Source organism: Gopherus evgoodei, chromosome 9, assembly GCF_007399415.2.
Source record: "Gopherus evgoodei ecotype Sinaloan lineage chromosome 9, rGopEvg1_v1.p, whole genome shotgun sequence".
In the NCBI taxonomy this organism is placed as follows: domain Eukaryota; kingdom Metazoa; phylum Chordata; order Testudines; family Testudinidae; genus Gopherus; species Gopherus evgoodei.
Genome location: NC_044330.1, coordinates 101225551 through 101243553, shown reverse-complemented (window position 1 = coordinate 101243553; position 18003 = coordinate 101225551). Strand labels below are relative to the sequence as shown.

Genomic DNA, 18003 nt, shown 5'->3' with positions numbered 1-18003 from the left:
AAATATTGTCATCCCTCCCGGGAATGGAAACAATGCCATACAAGTTACAAACTAAGAATCAGGTCTTGTCAATACTCAAAGTGAGCAATTCAGAGATGAATACTGTCATAGAAATTAAGATAGATCTATGAATTAATCAGAATAAAAAGCTAAATTTTCAGCAAAGATGATTTATTACAACCAGTTTGACCAGACAGAGTCAAAAGGTTCAGATCAATAAACAGTCAACACAGTGTAGTTTTCTGAACATGAGTATCTCTTAAACAGAGAAGTGGTAGCTTAGTTGTAAGGACCATGTGTAAAAAAATGTGAACAAATAAAAATTGTTAAGTCTTCTTAAAATGAAACTGCATTTTCACTTTTTCACTGTCAATCTCTGCCTCTGCTATTGAATTCAACAGCTGATTAAAAGAACAACCCAGCTGAATGTCCTGGTGAATAGTTAAAAGTCCGTAGGCATTTTAAGTTGGTAGGTGTCCTCTATCGAGACTCAATGGCTGGAATCCTGGCCCTGTGGAAGTCAACGGGAGTTTAGCCCTTGACTTCAGAAGACTCAGGATTGCACCCCAGTTTTCTGGTATATGTGTGACACATCTAAGTTACAAAATTACTAGGTTTTTTTAAAGATATTTATGTAGTAGATACGTTAAATTTAAGCAAGTTGATATAAGAGTTGTTAGTAACCCAGGACCCAGAAGCTGAGAGTGCTTAAGACCTTAGTGGACAAGCCTCCTGTACTGATCCTGGAATGATACACTCTGGCTTCTGCTTAAAATGAAAGAGAAATGCATTTGTCAATTGATCTTCACTATCAAAGCTTTTTAACCCTCCTGGGTAGCTAGAGGATTTTAACAAGGTCACCAACTGGCAGTATAATTGCCAGTTGTGATTTACGCCAGGGTTCTTGCGCATAGAGGGTTCACGCGCAGATGTCTAGTGGTGGCAAAGCTATTAATATCGTAACTGCATATCAACATTAAGCCTTTATCTCTTTCAAAAACTTTTTTGGTACTGAACAATTTCTATGATGAGACTTTTCATGAAGCTAGAGTTTGAAGACTGAGTTTCTAACTCTGTGAGAATGTCATTGTGATGAATCAGACCACATGTGGTGTATCACTTAATCATCATTCGAAATCTTGTTTCTGACACATCAGTAATGTACAAATTTGAATTGCCAAACTCCCCATAAAGTTGTTGCAGATATTTTACCAACCATATGTCCCATACAAAACACTGTGATCTGCGTTTTAAAAAAATAACTATTCTGGACTTATACACAAAAAAATAGGGGCTCTCAAATATGTGGTGGTTTATTAAAAGAGATGCTCAGGCAACTTGTTCTAAACAGATCTTGTCATGAATTTAGCTCAGTGTTTTGGTTTGCAAACTGCCTTAATTTTCTTGCTCATTATTGGTAACAAATATTCACCTAATAATTTGGATAACTCTTCAGACAAGAGGTAGCTTGAAACCTGTTAGCTTCAGCTGTTTGCTAATCATGTTGACAAACATTGAGTAATAAGTAGTGAAAAATGCACTTCCAATAAGACTTTCTGGACGAGTAGTCATTTTTGCTAAAGTTTGGGAAGTTTTTGATTTCACTTTTTTTTTCATGAACACTAGCAGAGCCATCTGAATACTTGTAAACAACAAATTGTGTGATTCATACAGATAATAGAGAGCAAAAAGTGTTGCTTACCTGATTAAATGGTATTAAATTGCTGTTTGGACTCTTTCACCAGCTCTGGTCTTGAATTTCACTCAAGACAATGATTTAATTGGCTGATGTACATGGAGTGGGACTGAAGCTGGTATGAGGTTCGTTCCTACGGAAGCCTCTGAAGTCAATGTCTACACTCCCTATGAGTACAGGTTCAGGCCTGTCCAGTGTTAAAGTCAATGAAAGATGAGTTCAAAACACTGCATCTTTCTTTCTTGAATTTCATTCTCCCTGGCCTTCTCCTGTTTTTCCTTCTCACATTCACAACCAAAAAGGATCAGTTCAATAGAGCATGGTATCTACAAAGACAAGTGTCAGCAGCTTTTAGAATGCTGAATGGATTTAAAATGAAGGCATGGTTTCAAGAAAGGGATCTGTGTACATGTCATGTGTAATAACTACAATGAGGATTTGAAATGTACCTACAGTCACAAAACTGGGTGACTGGGCAGCAAAATGGCAGATGAAAGTTTGTGAATGATACCAAGCTGGGAAGGGTCACAAGCACTTTGGAGGACAGGATTAGAATTCAAAATAATCTTGACAAACTGGAGAAATGGTCTGAAATAAATAGGATGAAATTCAATAAGGACAAATGCAAAGTACTACATATAGGAAGGAATAATCAACTGCACAAATACAACATGGGAAATGCCTGCTTAAGAAGAAATGTCAGAAATGGATCTCGGGGCTATATTGGATCACAAACTAAAGAGAGTCAACAAGGTAATACTGTTGCAAAAAAAAGCAAGTATCATTCTGAGATGTATTAGTAGGATTGTTGTTAGCAAGACACAAGAAGTAATTCTTCTGATCTAGTCAGCATTGATATAGCCCCAGCTGGAGTATTGTATCCAATTCTGGCTACCATAGTTCGGGAAAGATGTGGACAAATTGAAAAAAGTCTGGAGGGGAGCAAGAAAAATGATTACATGTCTAGAAAACATGACATATGAAGAAAGATTGAAAAAACTGGGTTTGTTTAGTCCAGAGAAGAGAAGACTAAAGGAGGAGAGGGGATATAATAACGGTCTTCAAGTCCATAAAAGGATGTTATAAATAGGAGGATGATAAATTGTTCTCATTAACTTCTGCAGACAGGACAAGAACTAATGGACTTAAATTGCAGCAAGAGAGATTTAGGATAGATGTGATGGGGAAAATTTCCTTACTGTCAGGTGGTTAAGCACAAGAATAAATTACCTAGGGAGGTTGTGGAATCTCCATCACTGGAGGTTTTTAAGAACAGGTTAGACAACACCTGTCTGGGATGGTCTCGATGATACTTAATACAACCTCAGTGCAGGAGACTGGACTAGATGGGCTATAACGTCTCTTCTGGACTTCTGCTACTGAACACCAAATCATACTAGGGAATTGGGTGATTGGCTTCTTATGCACCTATTTATAATGTGTAGGGAAAAAAGGTAGTGTGATTGTGGGGGACTTCGATTCAAATGATATGTGCTAGAGGTCTCATGCTGCCAGTACTAAAACATCTTTGGAATTCCTGATATTATAGATGACAATTTTTTAACTCAAAAATTGTTTCATCTAACAAAGATGAATTCTGTATTAGACCTCTTCTTGACGGATAAGAACTTATCACAGAACTAAAAATTAATGGGAACTTAGTTACGAGTGATCATGACTTGATCACATTGACAGAAATTGTAGAATGTGCAGAAAAGTTACAAGTATTCAATAAATCTGTTCTGTATTTGGAAGGGAAACTGATGATGTCATAACACATTTTCCATGTGTGTTAGGAAGATGTTAAACAGCAGCTACTAACATTAGGCATTTTTACATCAGCAGATCCAGATAATTTTCATCTGGGAGTTTTAAAAGAGCTGGCTTGGCAGCTTGCTTGGACCATTAATGTTGATTTTCAACAAGTCTAAGAACATTGGGGAAGTCCCAGAAAACTGGAAAATAGCTAATGTAGCACCGATATTTAAAAAGGGTAAATGGGATGACCTGGGTAATTATAGATCTATTAGTCTGACATTGATCCCAGGCAAGATAATGGAGTAGCCGACACAGGACTTTATTAATAAAGAGTTAAAGGAGGGTATGTAATTAATGGCAGTCAATATGAGTTTATGGAAAATAATCTGTCTATCTAACCTGATATATTTTGTTAATGAGTTTGACTGATAAAGGTAATAGTGCTGATGTAATATACGTAGGCTTCCAGAGGAATCAGATTTGGTACAGCACAATATATTTGATAAAAAACTAGAATGTTACAAAATCAATATGTCACACATCAAATGGATTCTAAATCTGGTAACTAATAGGTCTCAACATGTAATTGTAAATGGACAATTACCATGGAATATGTGTTTCCACTGGGGTCCCTCGGGGATCAGTTCTTGGCTCTCTGCTATTTAACCTTTTTATTAATGACCTGGAAGAAAACATCATCATCGCTGATAACGTTTACAGATGACACAAAAAACTGGGCGAGCTGTAAATAATGAAGAAGACAGGTCACTGATACAGAGTGACCTGGTCCTCTTGGTAAGCTGGCTACAAGCAAACAGTATGCATTTTAATACAGCTAAATGTAAATGCGTACATCTAGGAACAACAAATATAGGCCCATTGTACAAGTGGGGGACTCTGTCCTGGGAAGCATGACCCTGAAAAAAGTTTTAGGAGTCACGGTTGATAGTCAGCTGATGTGAGCTCCCAGTGTGAGGCTGTGGCTAAAAGGCTAATACAGTCCTTGGATGCATAAGCACGGGAAATTTTGAGTAGGAGTAGAGAGGTAATGTTACCTCTGTACTTGGCACTGGTGAGATCACTCCTGGAATACTGAGTCCAGTTCTGGTGTCCACAATTCAGCTGGAGAGCATTCAGAGAAGAGCCATGAGAATGATTAAAAGATTAGAAAACATGCCTTATAGTGAGAGACATCAGGAGCACAATCAATTTAGCTTAACCAACAGAAGGTTAACGGGTGACTTGATTACAGTCTGTAAGTACCTACACAGGGCACAAATATTTACTGATGGGCTCTTCTATCCATCAGAGAAAGATATAATATGATCCATTGGCTGGAAGTTGAAGCTAGACAAATTTAGCCTGCAAATGAGTTGTAAACGTTTAACAGACAGAGTAATTAACCATTGGAACAATTTACCAACAGTCTTGGTGGATTCATCATCACTGACCTTTTATTTTCAAAAAGATATACTGTAGGAATTATTTTGGGGAAGTTCTGTGACCTATGATCTGTGTTATAAAGGAGGTCAGACTATATGATCACAGCGGTCCCTTCTGGCCTTCAAAACTAAGAATAATAACATAAAAAAGATTCAGAGGCACATTCAGATAAGTATGCCCAGTGGTCTGTGATGGGATGTTAGATGGGATGGGATCTGAGTTACTGCAAAGAATTCTTTCCTGAGTGCTGGCTGGTGAGTCTTGCCCACATGCACAGGGTTTAGCTGATCACCATATTTGGGGTCGGGAAGGAATTTTCCTCTGGGACAGATTGGCAGAGGCCCTGGAGGTTTTTCGCCTTCCTCTGCAGCATGGGGCATGGGTCACTTGCTGGTGGATTCTCTGCAGCTTGAGGTCTTCAAACCACAATTTGAAGACTTCAATAACTTGGACATAGGTTAGGGGTTTGTTATAGAAGTGGATGGGTAGGGTTCTGTGGTCTGCTTTGTGCAGGAGGTCAGACTAGATGATCATATTGGTCCCTTCTGACCCTAAAGTCTATGAGTCTATGAGTCTACGTCAAAGATATCTGCAATCCAGCCTTTTAAATATGCTGACATACAAGTCAGTCAAGCAAGGAATAACTAGGTTTGACTACTCATATAATAGCCAGCTGTTGTAGAGTAGCTCATTCCACTTAAAGACTCAAAAGTACTTCACAATTCCCCATATTTGATCCCTACACAGAACTGTAGACAAATCTAATCTGATTCACTTACATGGTAATATAATAGGTATGTGGTACATTTTCTGATAGTTTTCTCTATGAATTAGGCTCATACTCTTCAGTCTGACTCACAAACTGAAAGTAGAATAAACTTGATCCAATGGCAGAAAGGATGTTTTCATGAGCAGGGATGCAAATGATCACTCCTGAATTTAGCTTTAAGCTAGGTGAAGATTCTCACCATGTGTGCTAATTATCACAAAATAGAATTTCAGTATGTTCTTGCTATGGAGCCTCTGCAGGCATCTACTGTTGGGCACATACGGAGCATAACCGTGACTTGGAAAACAAAAACAAAAACAGTCTCTTTCCTCAGACATAGTGCTCGCTCACTTGGAGCTTTGTAATCAAAGCATTAGATGCCTGTCACGCAACTAAAAGAAACAGCAATTAGGCTCCAAAGACAATTTTCATGCTCCCGTATAAAAATGGCATATGCTTAAGTGACTTCTGTTCAAGCAACTTTAGGAAAATAAAACTCAGGTCTAAAAAAAACTAGATTGGCTCAAATGAATTAAATACAGGAGAAAGAACTTGGCTTATTCAGATTAGTTGCTAAAATACCATTCAAGAACTGGCTTATAAGGAAGACCCTTATAAGATTCAGGTAACATTAGCTAGTCTTTGTTTTTTTTCCAAACGTATTTCTGACTGGCAGGAAAATTTTTTTTAGAAAATCAGTTGAATGAAGAGGCCATTTGGAACTGCAGTAAGTAGATATGAACAGTCAAAGCCATGTACACTAGAGAAATTGTTATTAGAATGTGGAGAATGAAATACATCAAAGATGGAGATATTTCATGCTAGACAGCTCTTTCATCTGGCACACAAGGGCATAATAAGATCCAGTGGCTTGAAGTGCAAGACAAATTTTAAACTGGAAATTAGATGCACATGTTTAAGTGAAGGCAATTAGTCATTGGACTAGATTACTATGGGACATGGTAAAATCCCTACCATTTGGAGTCTTTAAAAAATATTGGATGCTTTTCTAAAAGATGTGCTCTAGCTCAATTACAAGTTATTGGCTTTGATGCAGGAATTATTGGATTAAATTCCACTTCCTGTGTTTTTCAAGAAGTCTGACTAGACGATCACAAGTGTCCTATCAGGTCTTTAAAAATCTCTGGAATTCAGTTGGTTGATTTTGCCCGAGAGAGAGTGAGTGTGTGACAAACTGATTTTTGTTTCTGTGAGGGAACAAAACAAACGCCTTTCCCTTTTCATTTTGAAAGATTTTAAACAATGCTGCAGAATCTTCTGTTTTTCACAAAAAATACATCCATGAAACACGTTTGTTTGTTCAGCTCTGTTAAAGAAGAGAGATGTTTGGTTCAATGGGTTTTCTTATTATTTTATGAAGAAAAGTACAAGTGCATGAGATTAATGTTTCAAAGGCATAAACGATCCTTAAGGATGCTGTCTCCGATCAAGTAAAAAAAAAGGGGCACTAGATTCTAGGTAGCCTGAAAGAAGAAAAGGATATAATTTGCAGAGACTTTGCCAGCAGTATGCTACTAATTGGCTGTGCAGCAGTAAAATAGCTTTTTAGATGGATTAACTTTACCTCCTCCCAAAAAAGCATGTATGTTGTGAGATTTGCATTGCTAGTGCAACAAAAAACTCAGCAAAGTTTGAATATACGTTGAAGATGACATCTCGAATCAGAGCAAAGCTGGGAAGCCTTTCTACAAACAGTTTCCGCTTGATATGTTGCTTCTGAATTTCCTTCACCTTCTACTTAAACTTGCAGTCAAGTCATCGTTTATCTAGAACACCCCAGTCAGAGGCCTTGGGAATGACTATGTAGACCCAAATGTAGCAGTGGGGCCTTAGTGCTGGCTGAAGTCAGAGAATTATGAGCCCGAGTCTGATTCTCCATTGTCTTGCACCTAGTGTGGTCATTTAGCCTTGTCTAGAGTGAGTGAAAAGTAGGGGTAAAACGTTACTGCATCAGAATGCTACCCACTTGGCATTCACTTTGCACAGGTATACCTGACCACACCGGATGCCAAAAAAATCCACTCACATATACAGTAGGGATAAGAAAGCTGATGTATAACTAAGTAGTTCTAGATTATGCCTAGCCATTCAAGAGCGTCCAAGGAGCCCCTTTGGTCATATACAGGGCCATGCACCATTCTGCTTCTAGCACTTCCGGCAAGCAAGAAGGAGAGACATCTTGAGCTGGAAGTCATGTGAGATTCACCAAAGGGGACAGGGCCATTGTGCTCCCATCCTTCTTCATGCCCATGATACTGATCTGGTAGGGATAGGGCTCATGCTGCACCCTGTAAGAGGCAGAAGGCTCTGCTGTGTGCAGGGTCGGCTCCAGCTTTTCTGACGCCCCAAGCGGCCAAGTGAAAAAAAAAGAAAAGATAAAGCCGATCGGTGGCACTTCGGTGGCAGCTCAATCGTGCCACTTCATTCTTCAGCGGCAATTTGGCGGCAGCTCCTTCACTCCCTCTCTTCCTCTTTGGTGGCAGCTCAAACAGGAAGAGAGGGACTGAGGGATCCACCGCCCAATTGCCGCCGAAGACCCGGACATGCCGCCCCTTTCCATTGGCCGCCCCAAGCACCTGCTTCCTTTGCTGGTGCCTGGAGCCGGCCCTGGCAGTGTGTGCTGGTCAGAATGCTCCTGACAAGAGCAGCTATCGTGAAGCACTTCTAACAAAAGAGGGCAGTAGCTTAAATCTTAGATGAAATATTTTTGATGGCTATCTAAATTGGCAAGCACAATTATCAAAAGCATGTGTACAACAAATGTATAGTACTATATGTGCTGTCTTGAAAGGACTTCATTAAAGAACACCCTTCAATCCAGCAACAATAATTTCAGTAATTTGAATCAATGCAAGAGGAGGGAGGGTGGGAAGCAATACTGGGAATCCATTACTGTATAGCTGGTAGCACAGCAAAGCAATCAACTGAGCCTAGAAAATTTCTGTTTTCTAAGAGGAGAAGGGAGGGGAAAGATTTTTTATCAGATTACCCCACTTAAAGACGTTATTAATTTAGAAAGAGCTGGGTAAAATAGGGCAATAAGAATATAATTTTAACTGGTGTAAACAAAACAACATGGGGTTATTCAGGGAAACAATATTTGAAGGGAGTAGGAAGAAAGTGAGAGAGTTTAAACTGGAATATTTGAAGAATTGAGTATCAGAAAAAGAGTCACTGACTTAGTTTTTTCAAGTAAACTTCTTAGGGAGATTTTATTTCTGATCTTCAATCATAACCACATGAATAAAAGATTATCAGAATTTAGAGACATCAAGTGAAACCACAATATCCTAGAACTTCAGTTGCAAGTGGTACTGCTGTTCGGAGGAATTATATAGAATCAAAAAACTTTCTGATGTGTATTCAGTACAATTCTTACATATCTATTAACATATATATATACTGCTTAACTAAATAATTTAGGACTAGACTGTGATTGAAGTATGAGCCTGTCTAGGGAAGTAAGAAGGAATAACAAACCTATTTATACCCTTATCCAGGCATGCAGGAATAAGCAAGGCTCTGCGCCTATTTAGTCCATCCCCAGAGCAGGCTGGCAGGGAGTTGGCTCCATTATCCTCTACTTGCTGTCTAGAGCAGCTGAGCCAGTGCACAAAGAAATGGGTGTTTATTTAAAGACGGAATAGACAAATATTAAATTACTAACCCATGAGAGTAAAGAGAAAGCAGTGTACTACTCCTATAGTGGTGGGACTCATACACTGCTCCTTGCTCAAGACTGTTACTAAAATCATACCATAGCCCTTATATTATTTTATTGGCACTGCTCTTCTAGGACTGTGTGTGTTTAGGCACAAATTTAGACACACCCATGCATGCTGTTTTATTTAGAGGAGGCCCTTGTAAGTATTTCCTTGCATGTGATGGCAATCTTGTGCTCAATTCCTAGCCCTTCCCACTGAGAATAAAGGGCCATTTTGAAAATCTGGCCTCTTAACATTATTTTAAATGTAATCTTGTAAAAAGCAACGTGCCCTGTTGTTTAAACTTGACATTTAAATAGAATGTTTCATGTTCTTTAGGTTCTTGCAATGTCTGGGTTTCAGACAGGCTAGGATTTTCAAAGGTGCCTATAGAAATTAGGCATCCAACTTCCACTGAATTCCAGTGGATTCTTAGTCATTAGGATTAAATGGAAAAAGTACTTGTGGAAATGAGTGACAAAATGGCAAGTTGTAATGAGGACAGGTGCTATAGATGTTTACTTGAACAGCCCCACCAACATACCTCAGACCTAACCTGCAAAATGCCCCTGCTGTTCTGGTCGGGGTCTCTCATCGACTAAACGTGTCAATGGACAACATTTTTTTTTTAAATGCCAAATCAATGGGATGCGGCCTCAAAGTGACTTAAGTGCTTTTGAAAATGTAAGCCAGTGTTGCCAATTCATGTGTCAGTTTTACGGGTTTCCAACGTAAGCAAGTGATCGCCAATTTAATTTTCACACACAGCCTAAGGAAAGATTTAAACTTCAGTGCTTCCAGAGGCGAAAGATTGTTGTAGTCACACATTCTGACACACAAAGCAACTCTTTGGAGTTGTCTAGTAATAACTCTCAAGGTATGTGGTAATTGGTTAATATGGTTATACAAAGGTCTGAGGAGTAAACAATTTGCTATCAGGAACAACAAAATTTTCTTCTGTTTCTCAAACATGCACTACAATTATATCACTTTTCACATTTATAATGAATCAGCTACCTCACTGGGGGCAACCAAAGGCCCTGGCAGCCTTCAGCACTTCAGAAGGTGATTTGACTAGAAGGTTTAGCCACATAACTCCCACTAGTATTGGTGTTCATGGTAGTTGTGTGGTTAAACCCCGCAGCCATTTTTGAAAATCTCATTCTGAGCATTTTCAGTGCTCACTCTTTTTAACCTATTTCCCACCTCTGATTCTGACATCAAAACTTCTTTCTTTCCCCAGGGAAAGAAAGAAATGGACATTGATATGAACTTCCTCTATATTGATGGGTTCAGTATAAGGTAGTATATTTTAACAATTATCTATTCAGTTTTCATATGGACAAGCAGATCTTTAAATAACTAGAGAACAAATGAAAATGATCAGTTAAGATTTCATAACATTGTCTTAAGTGTCTTGTCCTCTGAGTATGAACACAACATACAGAGGCTGTAAATATATGGATCATCTCTCTGTTACTTTTCTTAGTTAGCAGCATTGTTGCAAATACCTTAATACGTTAGAGAGAAACTCCAAGTACAAAAACGTCAAGCATAAGCAAACTACATGCAGTAACTATAGTTATCATCCTTTTAATGGAAACATTTTAAGGACATTTATCCTTGACATTTTAAACATGAGGTTCAGTGAATTGTGCAGAAGGGAATACAAATGCATCTATTTATCCCCACTTAAAAGAAAAAATCGTTTGCTTTAATTTCTGGTTTTTAATCTTTACATTGCTGTCCAGCCCTTAAAATTGTGGTTTTTTCCCCCAGAGAACCTATTTACCTATGCACGTTGCATTTACGAACAAACATGAAATGGCCAAAAGCTGACTGGAGTAATTCTCCCCTGCAATCATTAGCCACAACTATTGACTTCTAACTGTCTTCAAAGACTTCACTAAGGAACTCCTTCCTCTCTGAAAGACATTGAACAGCAACAGATTCTTTCTGTGCTTTAGTTATGTCCAGAACCAACTCTGGAACAACAGACAAATTGCTATTTCCTACTCTTTCCTTAGACGGGGCATCGGCCCTGGCCTGCTCTAATGAAACATCCCTCTGTTGAGCCACAATAAACATCTTCTGAGTTTCACTTAAATCCAGAATCCCTCTGGCATAGTAGGAGGATTTTCACACAACCCTCTTCATGCAAGCTGCTAGTATCCATAGTCAAAGGGTCAGAGGCACTCTCCTCCCGACCCTGCAGCTTTTGTCACTGGCAACAGCAGTTGCCATTCTCAGCAAACACAAGCTTAGGAGCATTTCTCTCCTGGTCACAATTTTTTTACACTGATAGTGGGTAGCACGGTCAAATTACCTTCATGCTTTCCTTGTGCCCTTTTCATGATATCAACCTGATGAAACAAAGTTGTCATATCCTGACCCAGCAACAGGCAAGATAGAAGCATTGGAATGGCCTTGTCATTGGGACCTGGTTATGACATTAACTAGATGCAGCCGAGTTCTAGTGTCATTACCAATTAAAACATTGTCCAGAAGATGATCTCTAATGCCTAACACAAATTCACCACTAAAATTCCCCTACTCCAGGTGGATCTTTGCCAAAGGCACAATTACAGGAAATTTGGCTAGGGCTAGAAGGGTTATGCTTAACGCTAGTTACCAAAGTAATATCTGATGCTACATGGTGCCACGCTAAACAGGTCTTACCATTAATTTTGATGCTCCCCATATTCAGCATCAATAACCTCTATGGGACTATCTCCTGAGATTCCAGTAACAGCATTTGCACACAAGATGGCGGTGTTACTGCCTTACACAGTTAGCATCGGCATCTATAACAACAGCATTAATAGCCAATGTGGAATTTGTGTGTTCAGGCTGTACCTTCTCTTTAATATATGGACAATTTGGCCTTGTGTGATCTGTCATTCCACACTGGTGACAGATAACCAGTTTCCCTTAAGGGTGAGAGGTTTTACACTCTGGGCTCTCTTTTCTTTTCTTTTTTTTTAACAATGTTAGGATTAGATTTGCTCTTAAACCCTTCATCCCTCTTGACCTGGGGTGCATCTTGCAATGTTTTCCCTTGCAACTTGTGCCCTTCCCAGGATCTTGCTTCTAAATATTCATCCACAATTCCCGTAGCTTTGAAACACGATGGAGGCTTTTTGTCACAAATGGCGACTTTCACCTCATCACTCACTACTTTCAGCAATTGTTCTTGCACTATTAAATCAAAAAAACCTTTTGAAATCACCAGAGAAACCCCCAATCCAGTGACCCATTTTTTTCAAATAACTTTGTCTTTTGTGCCCACATTCTATGTGTCATATTCTCAGACATTTTGAGATTTCTAAATCACAGTCTATAAGATTGCATGGTAATTTTGAATCTTTTTAGCATAGCATCCTTATATTTTACATAATTCATTTAGTTAAATACCTCCCCGGCTTTCCCAGTACATCTGGTCAGTAGGACAGGCGTCCACTGTATATTTGGAATTTGGTGAACTTCACACAGATATTCAAAGGTAGACAGAAATTCCTCTATATCTTATTTTTGTAAATAGGACAGATCCTCTCCTAATTTTTGCTATCGAGATGAGATGGATTTCCAGGTTGTGACAGATCCTTCTGCTCCTCCAGAACTTGGAGCTGGAGTATGGCAGCTTCTGGCTGTTTTTGATGAGCCCATTCTTCAGTAGCCAGCTGTTCCATTCGCCTTTGATAAGCAGATTTTTCAGTTCCTGACCTGGGGCCTTTTCCTTAAAGGACAAACTACTTCGTGAGCACAACTCCTCAAGGGTTTTTTCTCTCCAGATCTTCATACGATAGTGGCTCACTTATTGTAATTAATCTTTAACCTTTAAACTCTCAATATGAGAATTAACTTTTGACATGCATGTGGTTCTGATCCAAAACCCAGTTGACCTGTGGTAATGTGTATCCTACCATTGCTATGCCAATGTGACCATGATCATTGGAGGGGCTATCCTGAGAATGCTCAGGGCAAAATGTAAAGAATAGGGCAGACAATCCCCCAAACTGGCGGTTTATTCTATGATTAGATTTCATCAAGCCAGTAACCAAACAGCTTCAGTAATACCTTACTGGTTACCAAGAAGCCAAAATATAGTTCCTTTTAAACAATCTAGCCTTTGGCTCCCACCCAGACAGCCAACTCTAATGTAATAAAAACGTTATTCACCATATATAAAGTTCTACTAGTCCCGAGATCAGACACATTACCCACCAGGTCAATTAATATTTCAGATATTACCAGGGGTGGCTCTAGGTATTTTGCCACCCCAAGCACGGCAGGCAGGCTGCCTTCGGCAGCTTGCCTGCGGGAGGTCCCCAGTCCTGCAGATTCGGCAGCACGCCTGCAGGAGGTCCGCTGAAGCCGCGGGACCAGCGGACCCTCCGCAGGCATGCCACCGAAGGCAACCTGGCTGCCTCCCTTGTGGTGACTGGCAGAGTCCCCCCCGTGGCTTGCTGCCCCAGGCACGCACTAGGCGTGCTGGTGCCTGGAGCAGCCCCTGGATATTACCCAAATACACACTTACAGCCAATCCTTATTAACTAAACTGTACGATGTATTAATACAAAGAAATGAGTTGCTATGATCAAATATCATTATACATACAGATATGAATAGAGTTCTTAAATCAGTTTCATAGCAGAGATGATAAGGTTGCTGATTTGTAAAAATCCTTCTAGAGTCCATGTAAAAGGTTATAGTCCAATAGGCAGTCCATGTGCAGATTTTGTTCAAATTTTTCCATGAGAAATTACAGGGATAATCCAGAGTAGACCTGGAGACCTCAGTCTTGCAATTTACACATTTCCTGACAACGTTTAAGCAGATCCGAGATAAATTTGAGGCCCAGCTTCCTTTATAGCTGAAGCAAGCTGTGGTCACAGCAGGGCTTCCTTGGCTGAAGAATGTGGAATGTATATTGTTGCATTGAAGCTAATCCTCATTTCCTAGGCATACACTGGTAACTGTTGCATTCATTAGCATCAGGCAATTAACCATCAAACAGTTCACTACAAATTTCAGAGAAATGACATAGGTAAACCTGGACCAAAAAAAAAAAAAGTATCTTCTACTTCATTCTCTAACAATGTAGGCCTACATTTCAAGGACTCTAGTCTCTTTAACATGGCTTTGCTAACTATCTATAAGGAATGGCCCTGTTTACCATTTCAGTATTCTAAATGTCCTTAAGGGTTATTTTCAGATCACACAGCCAGCATGTTGCTTAACGCATGCTGTCTCAAAGTCACAGCTGTTTGCTGCAAACTGTTTTCTCCTGTTGAATCACATCCGGAGTCACAATCTGCAACATGCATGCTGAAAGTGCAAGAATCGGGAGAGAAAGGGAATTCACACAGGCATCTCAATAGAGAAACCTTTGAGAAACACTTGCAAAAATTGCTTATGGCCATTTTAATTTGCGTTCTTTATTTTTTTATTAGCCACAAAAAGCCAGTGCACATTTTGATCCATATTTTGCTCAGGGAGAAGTAGTGATATTTCTGATTTCTCCCCCGCACCCTTCCTTTGGCTTTAGAAACCCTTAGAAGTAGATAGGTAGAAAAAGGCCAGTAGACGCAGCACTGAGACCTTACAAGCTCTCCCATCCTACAGAATTGGAGGGGTTTGTTTTGTTTTGGTTTGTTTTTTTTCCCCCAGGAACTCATTCTTAATCAATGAGTTTCTTCACCTTGCAGGGATTGTGCAAGAAGGATTTGGCGAAGGGATCCAATAGGAGAAAGGAGGGGCTGGGGTTAGGGCAGGGACTTTGGGGATGGGGTTGGAATGGGAGTGGGACCAGGGGCAGGTAAAGGGTGGAGTTGGGGCAGGGGCAGGGAAAGGGATGGGGGGCATGGGTGCCCACCTGCGCTGGAGAAAGTTGGTGCCTATGTCCCCCTTGGTTCTTTCTGTTCCAAGCTGAACAGTTCCAACCTTTTTAATATGGAAGCTGTTCCATACCCTTAATCATTTTGTTGCCCTTCTGTGTACCTTTTCCATTTCTAATATATCTTTCTTCAGAAGTGGTAACCAGAACAGGATGAAGTATTCAAGGTGTGGATGCACCAAAGATAGTGGCATTATGATATTTTCTGTTTTATTATCTATCCCTTTCCAAATGGTTCCTAACTTTCTGTTAGGTTTTTTGACTGCTGCTTCACACTGAGCAGATGTTTTCAGAGAACTATCCACAATGACTCCAAGATCTCTTTCTTGAATGGCAACAGCTAATTGAGACCCCATTATTGTGTATGGATAGCTGGGATTATGTTTTCCAATAATCATTACTTTGCATTTATCAACATTGATTTTCAACTGCCATTTTGTTGCCCTGTCACCTAGTTTTGTGAGATCTCTTTATAACTCTTCTCAGTCTGCTTTGGACTTTACTATCTTGAGTAATTTTATATCCTCTGCAAACTTGGCCACCTCACTGTTTACCCCTTTTTCCAGTACTCTTTACTTAAAGCAGAGTAACACAGGCTCTCCCTGAAATCTTAATGGGTGTATATGAAGGAGCACCAATGACATTGTACGTTGCACTATGGGTTTTGCTGTGAGCGTCATGCTCAGTTGCTACTATTGATAGGCAGAATTGTTTCTTTTTTCTGAAAAAGAGGATGGGAGATGAAAGGCAATAGCCCGTTTTCTAGAGCTGTTGAACATTTTTCATGAGGAAAAAAATGGAGTTGGAATTTCAATGAGTTATTGTGAGGCCTTGTCCATACCATTAAAATCAACGCTATTGACTTCAATCAAGGTGTGACCCTGGAGGCTTAGGCCAACTCTAGGCCTGTGTATCAACTGAGAGTCTGTCAGGTGAAACATTATTGAAATTAAGTTATTAAAACTGCAGAGAAATATGTAGCGTTTGGACGTTCCTAAATGCCGGTGAACAGGTGACTGTAATACTCATATGCTAATCTCTGTATTTCTCCTGTTAAGAGTAATATTTGTACTTGTATGTTGCACGGCTGGGACGGACCTAATGGAAGCAGGAACCATTAATCATTGCTGAGTTACGCCTATAGAACTTGCTGTCCTTTAGGGGAGAGAGTGGTCAATTGATACCCATTAAAAAAGTAACATGTCCAGAGGAAACTCCTTGATTCTTAATATAATAGATAGAAACCAATGTGTGGGATAATGGCAAAGGGGAAACTCCCACCCAGGGATGAGTCAGCACAGGATGACTTCACCCGAAGAATTACCACAGGGACTCCCCCAGCCCCAAATCACCTTTTGCATCTGTGAGCCCTGGGGTCAGGGCAGTCACGTGGCAGGGTTTTCAGATGATAAGTTGCCTAGGGGAAGGAAACAGGGTTCTTTTTACCAGACTGAATCCTAAGAGGCAAGGATTTTGTCTGCCAGGTAAAGGACCCTTAGCTGCTACAGTGGGGATAAACCTCAGAAGCTGAACCTATGAGCTTTTGTTACTTCGAACACAATTTTTTAAGATAATTACCTTACATTATCTTAATCTTTTTCTTAATTTTCATTTAATTAATAAAGCCTATATAATTTTATTAATGGATGGTAATGAGCATTGCCTTGTTGGATAAAAGAATGAGATCTAAGGATCAACTAACCTGTGATGTGTGTCTGGTCCTCTAGGAACAAAGGAACTTGAATTTTCTGTGATATTATGCCATTAGGCCCTTTCACCATAAGGGGCTGCTTACGTGGTGTCAAGAAGGATTGGGTCTTCCAAGGGGACTATTTAAATTCTCTATTAAGGCAAAAGCCTAGGGAGTTAATTAGCACCTGGGGGGTGGGCCATCGCTACGCGCGGCTCATGAGACACCTAATGGTCTTGGACACTATTCGATGATCTAGAGACATTTACACAGAGCACATCACCGGCCACCGCCAATACCAAGGGTGAGCCAGCGTGACTTTGTGAACCCCGAGGGGGAGGAAACTTGTGGACCTCCCCTGCTGGACTTTATCCCCTGAGCCCTGAACCCACCGAACCGAACTCCACCATGTGAGGGTCATCCTATCCCCATTACCCAGCCCACTTATCTTTACCCATAACTGTCTGTAACCTGTATGTATGAGTGATGTACCCCCACTGCTTCCTGACTGTATCTTGATCTCACCCACTGTACACCCCACATTAGGAACATGGCAGACTGTATATGCTATATGCCGTTCAATACCAAACTACTAGCATCCTCTTATACTCTGCATGCTACCCCCGATGATCAATAACTGACTTTTCAAACTCTCTGTATCGTTTATTTTTAAACATTTTCTAATAAACTTTTAAATCTGGTGTGTTTAAAATGTTAGTCACAGCTGGCACTGGGTTAACTTCCCTATTTTGGGGCAGTCACCTCTGAGTTGAACCCAAAGTCTTGACACCAAGGAGCATGACTCAGGGTTTGATCTTGCAGTGTGCTAGAAGCACCTCAGCACGTGCTTAAATGTAATGACATGAGAAGTCACACAGAAGTCAACAAGACTACTACATGCTCAAAGTTAAGCGTGTGTTTAGGTATTTTGCTGGATTGACACCGGAATGTTTAGCACATTGCAAAATCAAACCCTACACAGCCAGAATTTTTCCTGAAAAAATGTAGCCTATTTGTTCTATCCTA

At 40.0% G+C, this 18003-nt stretch overlaps 1 long non-coding RNA gene across 1 annotated transcript; it reads left to right on the top strand.

Moving 5' to 3' along the window:
- Positions 1-4705: 4705 nt before the first annotated feature.
- On the top strand, positions 4706-16115 carry LOC115657545. The gene is made up of 3 exons (XR_004001998.1): positions 4706-4835; positions 15743-15746; positions 16106-16115. It is a non-coding gene; the product is annotated as an uncharacterized LOC115657545 (long non-coding RNA).
- The last annotated feature ends 1888 nt before the right edge of the window (positions 16116-18003 follow it).